At 39.9% G+C, this 23,540-nt stretch overlaps 1 protein-coding gene across 1 annotated transcript in view; it reads right to left on the reverse strand.

Annotated features, from left to right (window-relative positions):
- The window catches only part of GPC6 (glypican 6), a 552,892-nt gene that overhangs the window by 218,097 nt on the left and 311,255 nt on the right, over positions 1-23,540 (reverse strand). The window lies entirely within an intron of this gene.

Here is a 23,540-nt window from a genome sequence, read left to right on the forward strand (position 1 = left end):
CATGCTTCAGAGCTGTCCATGATAACTTGCTGCAATGTGACGCTAATAGAGATGAGCGAACACTAAAATGTCCGAGGTTCAAAATCCGATTCGAACAGCCGCACACTGTTCGGTTGTTTGAACGGATTTCGAACCCCATTATAGTCTATGGGGGGAAATGCTCGTTTCAGGGGTACGCAAAATTCGATAAAATTATACTTACCAAGTCCACGAGTGACAGTCGGGCTGGATTCCCCTTGAAGTCTTCTCCCGGCGCAGCGCCCCCGCGGCGTCTTCCGGCTGGAATTCACTCTGCCTAGGCATCGGGGCCTAGGCAGAGCCGACTGCGCATGCGTGGTCGGCTCTGCCTGGCCCAACGCCTGAGCAGAGCCGACTGCGCATGCGAGAGCATGACCGTGCATGCGCAGTCGGCTCTGCCTATGCCGGATGCCTAGGCAGAGTGAATTCCAGCCGGAAGACGCTGCGGGGACGCTGCACGGAGAAGATTTCTAAAGGTAAGAGAAGAACCAGCATTGATTGGCAGAATGTATAGCATTCTGCCAATCAACGCTGGTTCTGCATCGAACCTTAAACTTCGAACAGCTAGTAGTGTTCGATCGAGTACGAGTATTTTGAATACCGTAGTATTCGATCGAACACCTACTCGATTGAACACTACTCGCTCATCTCAAGATGCTATCTCTTTAACTGTTACCACCTACTTGTTAGATGATATAAGTCATTCAACTCTTCAGACTCTCAGTGTAGAAATCAATACTGGAGACAATTATGAGAAACTTTGTGATATACTGTATCTTATTGCTATAAAATACTACTTAGGCTATTTTCCTGCTCCTTCTTCTCTGCTAAAATGACGAACTCTGAAAAGCTTTGCTATATATGTCTTGAACTGGACTTCAGGTTACATGACTAAAGAAGTCTATAGAAAGAGCAGAGGGAAGGAGTGAGCAGGAGAAGAGAGAGAAGCACAGGTCTGGACTGATAATAGGTTCACACCTGGGCCTGGTCTCCAGTCGGGGTTTCCGTCTCCAAATCCACTCAAAAAATACAGAGAGAAAGGTCCTGCAAGCCGGACTTTTCTCTCCAGATTTTTCCAACTTTTTTGGGCGGAAACCCAGAAGACCTCATTATAGTCTATAGGGTTTGCAAGTTTCTGTGGGTAACCATTTTTTCAAGTGGATTAGGTCTCCCAAATCCCAAACACAGCTGTGAACCTAGCATAAATAGAATCTTTCTATTACAACCAAAGCTTCATTTTGTGTCATCACTATATTTCTACTGTATATTCCTTAAGCTATTTCTGAATGAGAATGAGATAGAAATAGAGAAGATTCTCCTCTATTCACTATGTACCATGTATTGCAACTTGTCTCCATCTACCAGGGAGGAATGGAAACTGCACATATAGCAGGCAGCTGGAAAACTAATACAAAATGCAGAATGTAAGTGATATAATGGCCAGGCATAGTGTTACTACTCAGATGAATGCACTGTACTATTTATTTAGGCCACGTTTCTTAGAAGGGTAAAGTGATGCTATCATTAAAATGACATTTTTTTGTCCCTAACATGTAGGAATAGCGTTAAGAAAGGCTATTCTTCTACTACAAGTGTTTCATAAAATTCCTCTCAAAACTAGGAAGAAGTTAAATTCAATTCCGGAATAGATGAATAAAAATTAACTTTTACTGTTGTCCATTAGATAAAAAAAAGTTACATCGTAACTGTGGAGTATAGTCTATGACTGAGCTACGCGTTTCAGTACTAATTCATACCTTCCTCAGTCATTATACTGTTCAGGGGCCACGGTGAAGCATATTATAATGTGAAGGGGCCACCGTGGAACATATCATACTGTGCAGGTGCCACTGTGGAGCATATTATACTATTCAGGGGCCAATATGGAGCATATTATACTGTAGAAAAAATAATGCAAACAAACAAAGGCACAAATACTGAATTTCAACTATAAAGTGCAAAAAATGTTGTCAAAAAGGCAGAAATTAATAAATGAATAAAGTTTATTAGAAATAATTAATAAAAATAAGAAAACAAAGTAACAAAATGAATACAAATAAATTACATATAAGACAGAGGAACCAAAACTACCAGAGAAACAATGTGGAAGGTACATGAATCATATTGGTGCAAGGTATAAATAAACATACAATGCTGCTCTAAATTATTCAAGAAACAATGTCTCAATATAGCATGATTGTAAAAATATAAACTATAAATCCCTCAACCAAAACCATATAATTGGGGTGCAGGGTCTACAATGTAACAGGTACATATATAGTGGATATATAGAGCATCAACCTTTCTGAAAAAGATTGAAGTAAATAAAAGTGACCAAGTGTGTGCATAATAATAAACAAGGCAGAGTCTAATAGTAAAGCACAAGAAAGCCTAGTCAAGTTCCAAACATCACCAAAGTGGACCCACAGGAAAAAAATCACCTTTAGTAAATCATAATGGGACCTTAGCACAAATGTACGCGCCCCGACGCACGTTTTGCCGATATGGCTTTGTCAGGCTTTTTTGCATATTATATTGTGCAGGAGCCACTATGCCACATTATACTGTGCAGGGTTCCCATGGAGCATTATACTGTGTAGGGCCACTGTGGAGCATATTTTACTATGAAGGGGCCACTGTGAAAAATTATACTGTATGCCAAATGCAAAAAAACATGAAAAATTCATTGTTGTTCTCTGTGTGACTGTAATGATGAAATACAGAAGTGATTACAACATTACAGCCAAATGAGTAGGTTATTGAGTGAGAACTAGGAGCTAGTTAGGGGAAAAGGATAAGGGAGTGAGTCAGTTTAAGTACAGCCTAGGCAATCATGGTAGTTGTAGGAATAGGAAGATGACAATGTAAACCAATTCAGAAGATGCCAGAAGCGCCCAAAGAAACCCAAAAATCTCTCAAAACGCTACTACGGTGTTTTTGTTTAGTATTAGGACTTATACACAAGGCAGACATTATCATTGAGCCTGTATAGTAAAAAAAAAATCAAGCTCCTTCATATTTGTATTACAGAGCCGTATGCGCATCATGTACCATTATGGTGGCTCCTTTCCTGGGCATACTATATTTTGAGGTATTTTACTGGGAGACTAAGCATGGTATAATATCAGAATCAGACAGAAAAAAAATATGAGATTAGGGGCTTAGACATAAACCCAGTATTATCTAAAGCCTGGTACAATAGCAGTACGGAGCCATGTGATATAGGCGTCAGTCTTATCATCCTGAAATACTGGGCGCTAAGCATGTAAGCAATTGCAGCTTTTTAAACAAAGTTTTGCTTATGGATTTTGTTATCATGGGACACTTAAACTAAAACATAATCAGACTATTCAATTGTTTTGTTAAAACGAAATAAACATTGATTATATTGTTAGATTTCCTATCTACGGATATAAACACATTGTCGTGTATCTATCGTCTAGAAACATAATTAAGATGATTCATAAAACCTGCAGATCGTGATGTGAAGCAAGAAACTAAGATTTTCATGCCATCTTGACTAATTAAGTCATTTTGCTGTGTGCATCCTGAGAAATGATTACCAATAATAACATTGAGCTACTGAAGGAGAAGGAGGAGGGGGAGGGGTAGAGGGTAGAGAATCATTTGGTTTTGTCTATATATTGAGGTTTTAGATTTAGTATGAAACAATAAAGAAAAGTAAAAATAAAGTTAAAGAAATCTGAATTTAAATCTCATAGGTATAGAATATCTTTCATATCTAACTCCACCGTAAATACATCATGTGTATGTGCACAATGAAAGAAGCTTTTTAAGGGCAATCTAAATATCGAAATCTCTAAATATCTAAATTTTAAGAGCAAACTAAATCTAAATTCCCCTATGAGAGGAGAGATGCACAAAGCTTTGTTAATATTTGTCATATATTAAGATTATCTTTATTTAACTGTTGTCAGAACTTCTAGAGGAAATGTGCGACCTGTTTTCCCCATCCACACAGAGTGACTGACAGATCGTCTTGTATGAGTTTTGTATGACTGAGCTCAGCACTTCTTCCTCTTTCATGTGTTGCCCCTAGGTAGAGTAAGCTTCAAATACATCTGGTAAAAGCGTGTCTGCAATTGCAAGGGAGCATGGGACAGTAATAGGAAACTGTGGCTTATAGAAGACAGAAAAGAATGAGAAAAGTGTAAATGGATACTTATTATGGGAAAATATGTTTCAATTATAAAAAATAAAGTTTATTTTTATAGTAAAACTGCAAATGAGATTTAAATCCATAATGTGTCATTTGAATCCAATAACTCTCTCTTGGTGTGTTATTTCTTTTATTTCGGCAAGACACGGTATCCCTGAAAGTAACAAGTAGCAAATGCCAATTTTTCATATAGACGATTGTTCCAAACACACAAACAATAGTGAATGTTCCGATGAATACTTGAGTATTGCAAACAGTTAAAAAAATATATAATATATGCAAAGGAAGTTCTGAAAGAAGGAAATGATGCAATCTTTGTGGGTGTATGCTAATAACTAGTGCGAGTACTTGGAGGAATGTTTGTCTCAAGAGATCTGTTATCATATTAGTAAACAAGGGGATACTTCTGTTTTAAACAATTTCCTTATACACTCACCGGCCACTTTATTAGGTACACCATGCTAGTAACGGGTTGGACCCCCTTTTGCCTTCAGAACTGCCTCAATTCTTCGTGGCATAGATTCAACAAGGTGCTGGAAGCATTCCTCAGAGATTTTGGTCCATATTGACATGATGGCATCACACAGTTGCCGCAGATTTGTCGGCTGCACATCCATGATGCGAATCTCCCGTTCCACCACATCCCAAAGATGCTCTATTGGATTGAGATCTGGTGACTGTGGAGGCCATTGGAGTACAGTGAACTCATTGTCATGTTCAAGAAACCAGTCTGAGATGATTCCAGCTTTATGACATGGCGCATTATCCTGCTGAAAGTAGCCATCAGATGTTGGGTACATTGTGGTCATAAAGGGATGGAAATGGTCAGCAACAATACTCAGGTAGGCTTTGGCGTTGCAACGATGCTCAATTGGTACCAAGGGGCCCAAAGAGTGCCAAGAAAATATTCCCCACACCATGACACCACCACCACCAGCCTGAACCGTTGATACAAGGCAGGATGGATCCATGCTTTCATGTTGTTGACGCCAAATTCTGACCCTACCATCCAAATGTCGCAGCAGAAATCGAGACTCATCAGACCAGGCAACGTTTTTCCAATCTTCAATTGTCCAATTTCGATGAGCTTGTGCAAATTGTAGCCTCAGTTTCCTGTTCTTAGCAGAAAGGAGTGGCACCCGGTGTGGTCTTCTGCTGCTGTAGCCCATCTGCCTCAAAGTTCGACGTACTGTGCGTTCAGAGATGCTCTTCTGGCTACCTTGGTTGTAACGGGTGGCTATTTGAGTCACTGTTGCCTTTCTATCAGCTCAAACCAGTCTGGCCAGTCTCCTCTGACCTCTGGCATCAACAGCGCATTTCCGCCCACAGAACTGCCGCTCACTGGATGTTTTTTCTTTTTCGGACCATTCTCTGTAAACCCTAGAGATGGTTGTGCGTGAAAATCCCAGTAGATCAGCAGTTTCTGAAATACTCAGACCAGCCCTTCTGGCACCAACAACCATGCCACGTTCAAAGGCACTCAAATCACCTTTCTTCCCCATACTGATGCTCGGTTTGAACTGCAGGAGATTGTCTTGACCATGTCTACATGCCTAAATGCACTGAGTTGCCGCCATGTGATTGGCTGATTAGAAATGAAGTGTTAACGAGCTGTTGGACAGGTGTACCTAATAAAGTGGCCGGTGAGTGTATGTCGGAACCTTGACAGACCAAGGAGGAAACTTGGATGCGCAAACTTATTTTAGCTAAGTGTTTCAGCTACACTATTTGTGTACTTGCCATTTTCTGGAAGGACTGACATCTACTACTGATATATTAGCACAAATGTTTAGACACATCTTTCCAAGAACATGTGCCGCTATAGTAAATGCACTAAAAGGCAAATACATAAAGGTGAACAATAATTCTACAATAAACATATATTGTACAAAATTGATAATCTATGCAGCAACCGATGTGAAAAAGTATTAATATAACTGATATCAAACATGACATCTGGATCATTTAGATTTCAATGAATATAGTGATGTGGGCCTGGATGCAGTTACGGCTGATGGTATGTAGGTTCTGGTAAGGTCTGATATAATTGGAGGGTGCTAGGGAATAATAATAGTAGGGCTCAACCACTTGGGCCATCTTAAGCATAAAAGTGTGCACTAAATCATTAATGACAGAGTACAGTACTGTCTTAGAAAGGCAGCACATTCTGTCTACCAGGCTGTGACAGTATTAATCGGCCTCATCTTCTTTCTGTGTCGTAATAGACACGGTGTGTTTCAATACATTTGCATGGGCCTCCTCCTGACTTTGCCGCTCTACCTTTCTTTTTCTTTGTGGAGGTTGTTCCAGGCAAGTCCGGCTGTGTGTTGAAAGAAGGTAAGGCGAATGTTGAAACATACTCCAATGGGTTTGAAAAATATTTGTATTTCAGATGGTGGTATTCATGACAACACGGAATTTTAAGCAAAATTAAATCATAATCGGCTCCAACTCCTACATAGAGGACAGAACAAGGAAAATGTAAACTGTTTTTGTCGTTGATAAAGAACTTGATCTTGATGAAAACATTTTAAAGCCATATCAACTAAGAAATCTTACATATCCACAAAAAAATCTACAATTTGTCTCTCTTGAGCACAGCAGGTGGTGGAAAATGTATTTGGTATCTCAACCAACAATAAAGTGCAGATAACTTAACTAGTAGGCTCTCCACAATGCCGCACCTCCCTACATTTCCTCCCTCATCTCTGTCTACCGCCCAACCCGTGTTCTCCGCTCACTCAATGATCTAACACTTACATCCTCTATTATCAGAACCTCCCACGCTCGTATACAAGACTTCTCCCGAGCTGCACCACTTCTCTGGAATGCTCTACCCCGGACAATCAGATTAACTCCCAACTTCTACAGTTTCAAACGCAAACTAAAGACGCATCTTTTCAGACAAGCCTATCACAATTCCTAATGCACAAAATTGTCTGAACACTGTATAAGCAATGCCGCCCCTGCTACCTCTTGTGTCACCCCCTCTACCTCATAGATTGTAAGCTCTTTTGAGCAGGGCCCTCAGTCCCATTGTGTGAAATGATGTTCTTTGTTATGTATGTCTGTATCTGAACCCTATAAATTGTACAGTGCTGCGGAATATGTTGGCGCTATATAAATAAAATGTATTATTATTATTATATATTAGTAGACACCATTCTGGTTTCATTACAACATAGAAACTAAACAAGAGAATCCAGAAAAATGAGTGACCTATCTTTAAGTCATGAAATTCCCTTAACCCACATAGTGGTGGAGTATAGTGGTCTACTAGCAGACGTATGAATAAGGCTTGATCACCAATTCTGGTATATTTGTATGGAGATATATATATATATATATATATATATATATATATATATATATATATATATATATATAATCACACAAGATACCATATTACTACCTATGAATTTACACAGGATCATAAATATTTTCCAGCTGTATAATATTAAGGTTACTACTTATAATACCTTGTACTTTTTTTTTCAACAGTTTCCACAACAAACTTTTATTCAAAATTGTTTTTTTTTATTATTAGTAGTATCATTGTTTATTTAAAGGAGTATTCATAAAAAAACTATTAAACCTTACCTAAATGTAAAATAAGAAATGAAAGGTTCCCAAAAATGCCTCAAACAATGTCTTTTGTTCTAGGATTTGCTTAGATGATGGCTCATTATTATGATGCCCCTGAAGCATGAAGGTTGTAAAGCACTAAAGCACAGTCGAGCTGTATGTATGGGATTCTGCATATTGCTAATGTTCATTCATTAGGCCATTAGAATTTTTTATTGCACCAAACAGTTGCAGCTGAATATTTCATAGTCCCACAATTCACAGAACAATATTTTATCAACTCTTTAATATTCTACATTATATCCTTATATTGTTCCCACAAGACATTAAAGTTGGCAAAGAGATAAATAAAAAGCATACTTTGTTTAAAACCCATATCTATAACTTACAGTCTTTTTTCCTGTGCAGCCATTAATTGCTGTATAATAGACTATTCTACTAATGTAACAAATGAAACATCTGTTGGTCTGACTGGATGTAACTTCACTCGGAGCTTTACGAATCTCCTGTCTTCAGCCTTGCATAACATATTTTAAGCATAAGAATATGTATAAAATATTGTACGTTTTATTTAAATGTTCAACATTTTCTCGCCTGTAACTTTGCATAAAGCGTTATTCAATACAATAGGGGCTTGCATAAAAAGCAGAAAAGTCTTTATTGTACAATCGTTCCTCTAAAAGTGGGAACAATTCAGTATAATTGGTCAAAGACCCATTAATAACACACAGGTTCATAAAGAAAACACAGGTTGCCATATATTGCAGGTCGTATTCTGTTAATGGATGTATAGGGTAATATCCTGAAACTTAATATCAGATCACGGCTTCTTTAAAGTGCTGCTATTCTGATTATAACACTATAGTGGAGATTATTATGGAGTATTATAGAGGTTTCTTGAAGGTAAACCTGCACTTTGATAGCAATCGTATACAATATAGACTTTATGTAATTGTACAGTATCATTTTTTTTCTGGTTCAGCAGAAAATCAAAGCCAGAATTCATTAGACCGACTATGTCAGTTTTCTGGCTTAATTTTTTTGTGCAGGTGATTGAAGAAAGTGGATGAGGCATGGATAGGAGTTAGGGTAATGGAGCATGGTCTCCAGTGACCTAACAAATTCACTATAATTTACTCTGGAGACTGTCGTAAATTACAGCTCATCTGTGACATTTCCTAGCTAGTGTAGGTTTGACCTTCTGGTTCACAGAGGGCAAAATATGGATCTAATTTATTAAAAGGCATGTCCCTCTTAATAGATTAGGAGCACCTCACTTCAGTGCACAGGGAGTCAAAACTGGTGAATGAAACAACAGTCATAAAAAATACATGAAATATTTAAAGATTTATTAAGAGTTTGATATTAATTTACAGAGTAACTAGTTACTTATGGAGATGTGGAGACAGTCTTTTTGCATGTTTCCTATACTTATTAATGTGGACCTTTTAATACATCCTATCTACATTACCTCTTCTGTAGCTGCACACCATTGTTTATGCTTATCAAGTGGGACTATTCCTGATGTGATGTAAGAGCTGTGCTATCTGCTCTAAAATAAGTGCCCTGCAGTCCTACCTCCTCCAACAGCATGCAGTCTCACACACACATGGACACACTAAGGAAGAGAAACTTGCATCCTCCTCCCTCCTTATGTCTATCTTTTTTTTACTCTTTTACACTAGGTAGACTGTTTAGTGATTGAGAAAGTTTCTGTGTATCTCCAGTGAGCCTGGAGGCAGAATAAGGAAACTTAAAGACTACTGGAAGGTGAAAATGATGCCACTTTTCGAATCATAAGATATATTGCAAAATGTAACAAATCAATTTTACTACTTATATATAAAAAAGTTAGAACAATAAGTTCTTATTCTTATGCTTAGTTCTGTACAAAAAGGCTTAGTGCTCTGGTTAGATAATCTTCTGATATTTCTGTTTACACTCATTCAAGTGAATAGGAACTAGATAAAATATTAAAACAGTCTATGTCCAGCACAACCCCCTTCAACAAACCCCTCCCCCAAAAAAACAATCTCAAACATAGAAATGAAATACAAAGTTGGGAGCTCACCGTGATATACTCAGGGTTTTCATGCCATGACTAAGGAACCTCGTGTTCTGAAACGCGTTGGAGTTTAATGTTTTCATCACTTTTTCATTACTTTGGCACCTGTCCTCTGTAATTTTATTCATATGGATTAAAAGTTAATTTTTAAAGAATTTCCTTCGGAGTGATGCTGATCTTCTCTATTTGTATGATATAACAATGGAATATAAAATGTAATATTTCATAATATTACAATATTTTTCTAAAGCTTTGTTTTGTTAGTTATCTTGGTAGATGTTTGGCATGCAGCTGGAAGAAAAGGGCATGCACCCTGGATAGTATTGGGAAAGGTTCCAAAGTAGAATTGCTATTATTATACTCTTGGGTGTTTTCAGACCCAGAGTATTATAAGCCAAGGTGGTTGCATAAACATCACAAAAAAGTCATACACCGGGGTCCTGTGGGGTGTGCCAACATCATGACCCTTATATAGAAGCATCATAAGGTCACGCACACCCCATGTGGTAACAGAAGGTCAATTACAGGTCTCAGTGTTCTCCCGATCCCATTCAGGAGGCCTGAAGAAAATGGGAACTCATATTGAATGCTTTTATGGAACTTGGGGAGGTATGTTTTTGTTGTATATAGGCACCTACCCTAGGCCTCCACTTGTTATGCTCTGGAGTCTGTAGAAACCTCAGAGTATAATGGTTATTAGTGGATATTGAACCTCCAAAATTTTGTAACAAATCTGTCTCGTTACAAACCAGTTTTGCTCATCTGTAGTACTGGCGCTAAAGCACTAACAAATCACAAGAGTTTTTCCAGGGTATTAGATATAGAAGTAAGACTAGGGCAGCTAAACAAATCTTTATCCCAGCTATACCACTGGTAGATGTGACAGTCATGTTTCAATACTCCTAAAAAATCAAGCTATCAGAAAAAGTCATGTAAACATATGTTAGAGCCAAAGGAATGAAAAGAGAAGGCTTGACAATGATCAGGACTCATCGCCCATTCTATTACTGATTGATACCATTACAGGAATGCAAAGATGAAAATATTTTGTTTGCCACGGTAGTGTACATATGTTTTCTTAAATAATTTACTCCTCTAACCTTTTGATTCCTATTGCATTTATTGCAGAATTGATCTTTGGCAGCAGATGGTAATGTACCAGAAAACTATTGATCCAACATTTCAGATGTACTCGGTCATCATTCACTCGCCTTCAGCCTTAATCATTCACAAAAAGTGATTTAATCATGTCTCTGACAAGGCATCTCCTCTCCCATTACTGATCAAGATAAGAAGTCAGCTTATTAGTCCTCATTACTTAGATCAGCCTTTAGGTGAATAACAAGGCAATATGTTTTCATAGAATTAACTATGCATATGATTACGAGCAAAATGTCAAGCTGTCGCCATGTATAGATTAGCTGCATTATCTTTATATTAGAAATAAATATGCAGTTAATCATCTTGTATGTACATTTCATATACAGAAACTTGTCATGAGTTTGTATTTAGTCACATGTAAATAATCCATTTATAACTCTTTTAAAGCAAAACAATGTCCCAGAGTTTGACCAGTTAATGGGTCCAAAGATAAAGGTTTCTAGTAAATAAAGATTAATCCCCTGAAGCACCACCACAGGAGAAATGAAGCATAGCAAAACTGAAAACAATGGGTTGTCTATGTAACGCATGGATGTGCTACAGAGTAAGGGGAGAAGCTCCTGCTGCAGTAACTTGTCTAACAGTCAACCACAGGTTTGGAGTGGAGGAAAGAAGCTGAAATGAAATCATTGATCTATTGTGATAAGAGAAAATTTCTTTTTTTTTTTCAAATTTATTTGTAGTATGAATAGAAAGGAACAATAAATGTTATAGTAAGGAATTATATGCTTCTTGTCCCTATAGCTATTACTATTAAAAGTTATGGACATATGGTTTTATACATCATTCTCAAATATATAATAAAATGTGTACTGCCCTTAAACAGGTTTTCCCATGAGAATAACCATATTTACACTTTAGTTGACAATTTAAAAAAAATAAAAAAAATGTAAAAAAAATTGCAGATTTTTCAAAGATGTTTTATAACTATTTTATTGCTAACAGTTTTTTTTTCCTCTTTATAGGTTGCCATTGGATATGACCTTGAGCCCGAGAAGATAGTCCAGCGATAAGAAGGAATTTATGGCTGGGCTCCTGCCAAACATAGAAAGATCTTGCATTATTGGTCATATTCATTGTAAACCTATCAAGATAAAATATTCTCGCCATTAAATGGTTAGAAAAATCTTTAAAATTACAACATATACATTTACATTATCAAAATGTAAAATTTGAAACCAACCTTCCTACTATAAAATAACATTTCAGAACTGAGCAATACAGGTGAATATAAGAAACTTTGTAATATCTTATTAAAGAAATATGCCTCCTTCTCCTTGATGTCACCGTATATTGATATAGAGTATTCTGTATTAACCTCACACACACAAATCTATGGAGAGGGGAGAGGGAAAAGGAGGCTTCTAGTTGATGTATTTCCTCATTCTGTGCTGTGATAGAGACTTGTCTTGAAACATAGTATTGTTAAAAGAGCTCCCTGAGTCAAAGTGTAGTAGAGTTAAGCAGCTGCAGCTATTTGTGTCTTTTTCCAGCAGCATTCTCCTCCCCTCTCCATAGATTTCTATGTAAATGTAACTCAGTCTGATAAGGAAACATTTTTCCTTAAGAAATGACAAAATGTTTTATATTCACATGTACTATTAATTTATGAAAAATCATTATTAATTGTTTAAATTTTTTTAATATAATATGTTATTTTCTTCACTTATATTTTTGCATTTCTTATGCTTCATGGACCTTAACTGGAGATTGTTTCTGTAGATAGGCACAATTGTTACATAGGAAAGTAAACCGTGTAACTAATATATATATGTTTACAGTAGGTGCCAGAAAATTGTGCCATGATGAGACTAGCCATGAACTGATACAATGTGGAAATCCTACTGTACAAGAAAATATATGGAGCAAATACTAGTAATGTGGGAGACAAATTTCTATAATGTCATGAATATAAATAGCGCCCAATCTTGAAGCTATAAAATGATTTTCCTTCAAAAGACAAAACATGCAACGTTAAGCTATGAAATGAAAAGCTCAGTAAAATTCTATATCTGTTCCAAGGATGCCTGTTGCATTAAACAGAACTGTATTTAATGAGCCTGTTTTATTCATTTACATTTTGTGCTCACAGGGGGAATTTAAATTGCAGACATTATAGCAGAGAACAGATTGTGTTGGAACAATGTATAGCTCTTTTTAAGTAATGATCTTGTTTAACCAGTATCCCACGACAAGAATCAATATTCAGGCCACAGAACTTGCATTAATTTACTGTTGGTTTGTCTCTAAATCCTGTAATAGTCTTACTTATTTGACACTCATAATTAACCTTGGCTATAACCTAAGAAATAAATAAAGCAGTGAAAGCCTATTTTCATGATGGGGGTCAGTTTTGCTCCCAAGAGTATTTATGATTGAATTTTCAATACATCTTTATTAACAAGATGCATGAACCAATTTCCCAGTCTACACCATTACACAATGAATCACAAACTCTTTGCAAAACAATTCTGTAAAGTATGAACAATCTTAATAGATCATTAGCAAATACGCTAATTTGTGTTTATCTTCACCTGTGTACAGTGCATATTTCTCCTGACCTGGATCACACCACTTGTATCTTTGGGACAAAAGGAGGAATCTGTGACAAACGTTTTTCAGAACTTTTTCCTCTTAAAGTTATTTTAGTCTCACATAGGACCTGATCAATGTTTGTCATTGTGCAAATATTTGGCAGGGGATTCACTTTTTATTGGGTAGGAACAACTCCTCATTTATTGAAAAGGGGGAACTCAGCAGGACCCTGACCACTCAACTGTGCAGGGAACTGTAGCTGGACACCCAGATGAATGGGATAGTATTGCAGTTCCTATCAAGCTTGCTTGTATTAGTAGTTTATTAACTGATGTATTAATATTTATTGCACAACTCCACAAAAGATTCCATTCTCAAAATCAAGAAATTTCAATAATACCTCAGCTGTTGATATAATGGTAAATCTGGGTAAACTAAAAGAATTATTTTCTTACTATAGACCAGAAATGCCGTATAGAAGTTCACCTTAAAACCCATCCTTTCTCTTTAAAAAGTAATTGGGAAATTAGATATGAGATAATTAGAAGACAAACCATGAACATATATTATGCAAAACACCACAAAGGTATCTGTAAGCAGGTAAGGCCCAGTACACATCTGCATTCGGTAATCTGTTCGGGGAGTCCGCACCCCCAAGAGGAATACCAACTGCATTGAAAAGCGATGAGTAGACTATAATGGGGTGCATGTGCTTTCCACACGGTGTCTGCATGAGTCATGTGGACAGGAAAGTAGATCATGTAGTACCTTTTTGTCTGCGTGTTCCATGCGGACACCGTGCAAAAAGCACATGGACCCCATTATAGTCTATTGCATGTTCCATGCAGACACCGCGTGGAAAGCACACGGACCCCCTTATAGTCTATGGGGTCCATGTGCTTTCATAAGCTCACTGCTTGCCAATGCGTTCAGTATTCCATTGGGGGGGGGGGGGTGTCCCATGCAGACTTCCCAAATGGATTAACAAACTCAGATGTGAACCAGGCCTATATGTAAAATATATACAATGTTAAAGAGAGTCTATCACCTCTTGCAAGCATTTTCACCTGCCATCACCGTATTACAGAGCACATTAAACTGTTAAATAAAATACTATTGTTGTGTGTTCTTTAGTTGATTTGATGAAAAACATCTATGAAATTTTAGGCAAATTGAGCACTTGGTGCACTAGCAGTGGACCTCTATCTTAGGAGCACTGCTCTTATTGCTTAAGTAGGATGGTTGAAGTCATAACAGTGGGAGGATCAACTAAAAATAAAAATTATACACATATATTATACACACACATATTTAATCCATAAGAAGATCTATTTTTTAGCCCCCAAAACCCATTGACTGTAGTTTGTGGGTCCTATACTAAATCAACCATGATGAAATAACTATGCAGATTTTAATACCTTGTTGAGCAGTTTTTGTTTTACACCATTTTAATAAATCTGCCCCATTTTGCTTTTGCATTGACCTACTAACCCACCTACAGTCTTTATTTGCCCATGACCTATTGTCAGGACTGCCATTATACGGTAGCCATGAACTTTTTGCCTTGGACCAGTAAGCTTAACTGTTGGTTATAGCACTTGTCTGAGATGAATTATCTTTGCATTTATGCTTTACACAGAGAGAACTAGGACAGTGGTGTAGGGGGAGCCCTTACTAATAAAAAAAAAAAAAAAGAACCCTGTAAAATTAGTATTTTGAAGCTCGAGTCACTCTTCTTGCTCACGTTTTTCTCATTTCGCAGTGTAATTGCTTGGCAATCCTCAGCTATATTAGCTCTTTTAAGACCTTATCTCTCCTTATTAAGAGAGGTAGACATTCTCTCTCTGAAATAATGGCAATTTCACAGTCAGTAAGAGGATATCTATATAAACAAGTGACTAAAAAGCATATCATATATCTAGCAATAAACATTAGCCAATTTAAGGGTATTACAGGGAACACAAAATACAATTGTCCAGATTTAGGTCAAGACATTATTTCAATCAGGTGAAACAAGTGCTAACAAAACATTGACTATTTTTTATAATACAAAACTCTAACTTGCCTTTTCTGGGTATCGGAAATAATGTTCTTGGTACTAAACCACTTTCCATTATTTTACTGAAATTGGCACATCAGAGAAAAGTTTCTATTTCCAAGAGTATTTAATTCCTAAGAGAACATCTTGCCAATTAAATTTACTGTGCTAATCGTATTACACAAAATATCTACTCTCTCCACAAAGAACTTGTTAACAGTAATTAAATTTTAAGACATTCAATGATGAAAAACGAAGTACATGAATATAGCGGAACTCTAATTACAATAACTGGAGATTTCTTATTGAAATGATACTTTAGTAACAATGATTTAATTCTGAAGACATGAAGAACATTGCATTTAATCTAGAAATGGAACTCAAAACAAAACAAAATCAAATGTTGTCTATAATTCATCACAGTTTTTTTTTGGCATGAAAGGCCAAAGCTCCCTGCAGAGAAGTGCAGTGATCCAAAACCCTGATTTGCAGCAAATCAAAACTGGTAGGGGGTGCTTGAGTTGAAGGGAAGATGAGTCTGGTTGCTTATTTGATGTTACATCTTGTGCTGCTGTTTCGCTGATCTAAGAATCATTCACATTTTTAATTTTAATCCTGATACGCCTTGTAGAGACGGCGAATACGACAGCTGGTAAACGGGTTATTGCTGGAGTATGAGGATCGCTACCGCAGGTGTCTGTAACTACTTTATTACAACAGCTATTTGGGACCTATTTAATGAGAAAGGATATGTTTACATAGTTACATATAGTTATTAAGGCTGCTAAACGCACAGCATCACCATTTTCCACCTATAATCCTGCAGAAAGAGAAAAAATTATCAGAATGTCAATTACACAATAATAATAATAATAATAATAATAATAATAATAATAAATATTATTTATATAGCACCAACATATTTTGTAGCACTTACAAAATGTAAGGTTCAAGTAGAGACAAAACGATACATTACAGAGTAATAAACCAATTTGCACAATAAGACTGAGGGTCCAGCTCGCAGCTGTTAGGGAATTGATAGGACAGCAATTCACCAGTAGCTGTTGAACCCTGGGACGGGACAGAGAAGCCCTAAGCTGAAGCCCCCAACTGTCCCTTCCTATTGCCAGGCCCTATCCTACGTAATAGGCGGCAACCACAAAGACAGTCCCTTCCTGTATAGGTGAGACACAAAACGCAGACAAGACGGACAACAACAAAGGGAGGTCAGCTAGCCAGGGTTTGGTAACAGTTGAGCAATGAAGTGCCAAATCGGAGTCCAAAGAATAGTCAGTAGGGAAAGCCAACGGTCAAGGATTAGAATGCAAGCAAAAATAGTGACAGCAAGGAGCAAGTACGCACAAGGCAATAGCAAGCACTTGTGTGAATGAGAGCCAAGACTAAATAGGGAGGAAGAACCCACCCCTGGAGTTGACAGGAAGGCAGGCTGTCAATCACATGAATTAACACTTCATGAACACAGGCAAACAAGGGCAGAAGACGGGTGTGGTGGAAATTCAATCACAGAAATAGAGCCGTGTTCACACAGTGCGACGAAAAACTGTAGGCCAAGAATCAAACTGCATACGCCTCCTGCAGAGGGTGGTGCAGTGACCCGAACAGGCAGAGATGTTACAGCAGCAGCTTACAATCTATGAGGTAGAGGAGGTGACAAGAGGTAGCAGGGCCAGCATAGGAGGCAGCATTGCTTATACAATGGTCCAAGCATGTTTATGATAAAGGTTATTTTAATTATACAATTAAATAAAGCTTATATGAGCCGTCACCAACAGATGGTGCAAATGGTACATGGACATACAAGGTGATGTGGGTGCCTTAAATAGTGGAGAGTAAGTTTTAGGGAGCATAATTTAAGAAGGGAGCCTACATGTGGAGGGATTAAGATTAGGAATTGTGATAGGCCTGCCTAAAGAGATGTGTGTTTAGGATGTGAAGATGTAGAAGTTGTGAGGTAATCTGATCTGTCCAGGGCTACAATTTAAGTAGGACAACCTTATCAGGACAACCTCATCTTTTTGTCAAAGTAAATAACCCCAAGTTTGAAACCTTGATCTTGGTTCTCCATTATAGTTATTCCCTTTATTACCTTGGTTATTTGTTATACAGGTGCACAATAAATAATGTGTGATCTGACTAGTGATTTGTATAGAGGCAAGCTTTAGTAGCTTTGAGTTTATGGTCACCAGTATCATCATAATCCACAAGTAGTTTTACTTAGCATATTATTATGAAGTATAATTGTATTTTTGTTTCTTGGGACCAATGTCAGATTAGGCCAACAGAGGACCAGAGAATCTTCCTGTGGGCCCGCCACTCCTTATGTAGTTATTTATATTAGGGTAAAATAGGTGGATAAACTATTACATCTATACGTAATTTTCCTAAATCCCAATAGTGACATTGTATGCAGCAGTCTCTTATATGGTACTGAATAAAATGCATATGAAAATGTCAGAACACAATGTCCAAAGCCTTCCCCAGATCCATTGGAAATTTCCTCCTCATAGAAAATCACCTTGGTTTGACAATGCGGATCTCTCATAAACCCATGCTTATGCCACAGAGGATACACTTACAGGCTTGTAATTTCTGGGCTCACTTTACCTCTTTTTTTATTAGCAGAAACATTACATATTATATGTGTTGATGCAATAGCTTTGTGATTTTTTATTCCTGTAAAATGTGGTAAAGAAATATGGAATGTAAATTTGGAATAAAGGAAATTGCTTCATTTACTCCATACCAGCTCCAATTGTGGGTATTAACCTAATCGGTTACCCGTGCCATCTTCTGGGGGAAACATCAATCAGTTTCAGAAATGATCAGTTTCTATCGAACAGTCATTGATCAGATCCTGGGTCTGCTTCCGCTTACTTCTGGTACGATCCTGCCTCTGACAGGATAGATGAGATGGGCTGTCAGGCAATGCAAATGTATAGACTGACAGCACTAATACACTGCAATTCATTAGCACTACATTAATAATGCACTCTAGTGGGAATAAAACAAATTAAATAAAGGTTCAGAATTGTTAAATAAATAAAAAATAAAAAATATATAGGCATTTTTTTTCTATTATATAAAAATGAACAATATATATTTTGCATTGCTCTATCCTTAACAACCACTACTATAAAACAAAGCATTATTTAACCCACATGGTGAGTGGTGTAAAAATCTCCTATCACCTACATTATATGTGACATGGTGTCCTAAAACTAAACTGCCTAAATCTGTGCTTTGGAAGTCAAAGTGCTGCTTTCTTTCTGCTTCCTGCTGTATGCCCACATATATTGCATTGTTGTATCCAAGATATTTCACTTAACATGGTATATGTAGCATAAAGTGCTGCTTGAACACACAGCACTGCATAGATGGGAAGAAGCGATATTTGGATTTTGCAATTTTCACTTTTCAGTATCAGCTGCACATTCATTTTTGGAAAACAAATTACTGCAACACTTGAAGGGTGCACATGTTCACTATGCCCCTTGATACATTGTTATGGTCAGCAGGGTTTATTAAAAAAAATAAAACAAAAACCCTACGGAGCCCTCTGGGCCACTGACTACTAACCAACCGGGTGTGAACACAGGCTAACAGTTCCTGTCACTGCCAGCTAAAATAAATAGAGATGAGCGAATACTAAAATGTTCGAGGTTCGAAATTCGATTCGAACAGCCGCTCAATGTTCGTGTGTTCGAACGGGTTTCGAACCCCATTATAGTCTATGGGGAACAGATACTCGTTAAGGGGGAAACCCAAATCCGTGTCTGGAGGGTCACCAAGTCCACTATGACACCCCAGGAAATGATGCCAACACCTCTGGAATGACACTGGGACAGCAGGGGAAGCATGTCTGGGGGCATCTAACACACCAAAGACCCTCTATTACCCCAACATCACTGCCTAACAACTACACACTTTACACACTCAATACCACCTCTCTGACAGTAGGAAAACACCTTGAAACATGTGTATTTGGCACTTGCAGTGAGGAGAGCTTGTCACCAGCAGTGAATTTGGCCCTTGTAGTAAGTTGAGGTTGGCACCAACATTTGTTTTGAAAATCAGGGTGGATTGAGCCTCTAACCAGCAGAGTTTGGGCAAATTCATGGTGGAGGGAGCCTCTAAAAACCCCAGTTTGGACCAATTCATGGTGGAGGGAGCCTCTAACCAGCCCAGTGTGGGCAAATTCATGGTGGAGGGAGCCTCTAAAAAACCCAGTTTGGACCAATTCATGGTGGAGGGAGCCTCTAAACAGCCCAGTTTGGGCAAATTCATGGTGGAGGGAGCCTCTAACCAGCCCAGTTTGGGCAAATTCATGGTGGAGGGAGCCTCTAAACAGCCCAGTTTGGGCACATTCATGGTGGAGGGAGCCTCTAACCAGCCCAGTTTGGACCAATTAATGGTGGAGGGAGCCGCTAAACAGCCCAGTTTGGACCAATTCATGGTGGAGGGAGCCTCTAAAAACCCCAGTTTGGACCAATTCATGGTGGAGGGAGCCTCTAAAAAAACCAGTTTGGACCAATTCATGGTGGAGGGAGCCTCTAACCAGCCCAGTTTGGGCAAATTCATGGTGGAGGGAGCCTCTAAACAGCCCAGTTTGGGCAAATTCATGGTGGAGGGAGCCTCTAACCAGCCCAGTTTGGACCAATTAATGGTGGAGGGAGCCTCTAACCAGCCCAGTTTGGACCAATTAATGGTGGAGGGAGCCTCTAAACAGCCAAGTTTTGGGAAATTCATGGTGGAGGGAGCCTCTAACCAGCCCAGTGTGGGCAAATTCATGGTGGAGGGAGCCTCTAAAAAACCCAGTTTGGACCAATTCATGGTGGAGGGAGCCTCTAACCAGCCCAGTGTGGGCAAATTCATGGTGGAGGGAGCCACTAACCAGCCCAGTTTGGGCAAATTCATGGTGGAGGGAGCCTCTAAACAGCCCAGTTTGGGCAAATTCATGGTGGAGGGAACCTCTAAACAGCCCAGTTTGGGCAAATTCATGGTGGAGGGAGCCTCTAACCAGCCCAGTTTGGACCAATTAATGGTGGAGGGAGCCTCTAACCAGCCCAGTTTGGGCAAATTCATGGTGGAGGGAGCCTCTAAACAGCCCAGTTTGGACCAATTCATGGTGGAGGGAGCCTCTAAACAGCCCAGTTTGGGCAAATTCATGGTGGAGGGAGCCTCTAACCAGCCCAGTTTGGACCAATTCATGGTGGAGGGAGCCTCTAACCAGCCCAGTTTGGGCAAATTCATGGTGGAGGGAGCCTCTAAACAGCCCAGTTTGGACCAATTCATGGTGGAGGGAGCCTCTAAAAAACCCAGTTTGGACCAATTCATGGTGGAGGGAGCCTCTAACCAGCCCAGTTTGGGCAAATTCATGGTGGAGGGAGCCTCTAACCAGCCCAGTATGGACCAATTAATGGTGGAGGGAGCCTCTAAACAGCCAAGTTTGGACCAATTCATGGTGGAGGGAGCCTCTAACCAGCCCAGTTTGGACCAATTAATGGTGGAGGGAGCCTCTAAACAGCCAAGTTTTGGGAAATTCATGGTGGAGGGAGCCTCTAACCAGCCCAGTGTGGGCAAATTCATGGTGGAGGGAGCCTCTAAAAAACCCAGTTTGGACCAATTCATGGTGGAGGGAGCCTCTAACCAGCCCAGTGTGGGCAAATTCATGGTGGAGGGAGCCTCTAAAAACCCCAGTTTGGACCAATTCATGGTGGAGGGAGCCTCTAAACAGCCCAGTTTGGGCAAATTCATGGTGGAGGGAGCCTCTAACCAGCCCAGTTTGGGCAAATTCATGGTGGAGGGAGCCTCTAAAAAACCCAGTTTGGACCAATTCATGGTGGAGGGAGCCTCTAAACAGCCCAGTTTGGGCAAATTCATGGTGGAGGGAGCCTCTAACCAGCCCAGTTTGGACCAATTAATGGTGGAGGGAGCCTCTAAACAGCCAAGTTTGGACCAATTCATGGTGGAGGGAGCCTCTAACCAGCCCAGTTTGGACCAATTAATGGTGGAGGGAGCCTCTAAACAGCCAAGTTTTGGGAAATTCATGGTGGAGGGAGCCTCTAACCAGCCCAGTGTGGGCAAATTCATGGTGGAGGGAGCCTCTAACCAGCCCAGTTTGGACCAATTAATGGTGGAGGAAGCCTCTAAACAGCCAAGTTTGGACCAATTCATGGTGGAGGGAGCCTCTAAAAACCCCAGTTTGGACCAATTCATGGTGGAGGGAGCCTCTAAACAGCCCAGTTTGGGCAAATTCATGGTGGAGGGAGCCTCTAACCAGCCCAGTTTGGACCAATTAATGGTGGAGGGAGCCTCTAAACAGCAAAGTTTGGACCAATTCATGGTGGAGGGAGCCTCTAACCAGCCCAGTTTGGACCAATTAATGGTGGAGGGAGCCTCTAAACAGCCAAGTTTTGGGAAATTCATGGTGGAGGGAGCCTCTAACCAGCCCAGTTTGGACCAATTCATGGTGGAGGGAGCCTCTAAACAGCCCAGTTTGGGCAAATTCATGGTGGAGGGAGCCTCTAACCAGCCCAGTTTGGACCAATTCATGGTGGAGGGAGCCTCTAACCAGCCCAGTTTGGACCAATTAATGGTGGAGGGAGCCTCTAAACAGCCAAGTTTGGACCAATTCATGGTGGAGGGAGCCTCTAAAAACCCCAGTTTGGACCAATTCATGGTGGAGGGAGCCTCTAACCAGCCCAGTTTGGGCAAATTCATGGTGGAGGGAGCCTCTAAACAGCCCAGTTTGGGCACATTCATGGTGGAGGGAGCCTCTAACCAGCCCAGTTTGGACCAATTAATGGTGGAGGGAGCCGCTAAACAGCCCAGTTTGGACCAATTCATGGTGGAGGGAGCCTCTAAAAACCCCAGTTTGGACCAATTCATGGTGGAGGGAGCCTCTAAAAAACCCAGTTTGGACCAATTCATGGTGGAGGGAGCCTCTAAACAGCCCAGTTTGGGCAAATTCATGGTGGAGGGAGCCTCTAACCAGCCCAGTTTGGACCAATTAATGGTGGAGGGAGCCTCTAAACAGCCAAGTTTGGACCAATTCATGGTGGAGGGAGCCTCTAACCAGCCCAGTTTGGACCAATTAATGGTGGAGGGAGCCTCTAAACAGCCAAGTTTTGGGAAATTCATGGTGGAGGGAGGCTCTAACCAGCCCAGTTTGGACGAATTCATGGTGGAGGGAGCCTCTAAACAGCCCAGTTTGGGCAAATTCATGGTGGAGGGAGCCTCTAAAAAACCCAGTTTGGACCAATTCATGGTGGAGGGAGCCTCTAAACAACCCAGTTTGGACCAATTAATGGTGGAGGGAGCCGCTAAACAGCCCAGTTTGGACCAATTCATGGTGGAGGGAGCCTCTAAAAACCCCAGTTTGGACCAATTCATGGTGGAGGGAGCCTCTAAACAGCCCAGTTTGGGCAAATTCATGGTGGAGGGAGCCTCTAACCAGCAGAGTTGGTGGAAATCAGGGTGGAGGGAGCCTAGTATTAGCAGAATTGTGCAACGCTTATGGTGGATGAGTATGAGGATGCGGAGGAATTGGAGAGGTTGAGTACAGACATGGAGTTTCATGTTGGGGTGCTTTACACAGGTGGGCACAAAAATGACGGCTCTACCCAGTGGTGGTTCATTTTTATCAAAGTGAGCCGGTCGGCACTCTCAGCTGACAGACGGGTGCGCTTGTCAGTGATGATGCCACCGGCTGCACTGAACACTCTCTCAGATAGGACGCTGGCGGCAGGACAGGACAGCACCTCCAAGGCATATAGGGCAAGTTCAAGCCACAGGTCCAACTTCGACACCCAATACGTGTAGGGCGCAGAGGGGTCGGAGAGGACAGGGCTGTGGTCGGAAAGGTATTCCCGCAACATGCGCCTATACTTCTCACGCCTGGTGACACTAGGACCCTCCGTGGTGGCACTTTGGCGAGG

Source organism: Leptodactylus fuscus, chromosome 2 (assembly GCF_031893055.1).
Source record: "Leptodactylus fuscus isolate aLepFus1 chromosome 2, aLepFus1.hap2, whole genome shotgun sequence".
NCBI classification, from domain to species: Eukaryota; Metazoa; Chordata; class Amphibia; order Anura; family Leptodactylidae; genus Leptodactylus; species Leptodactylus fuscus.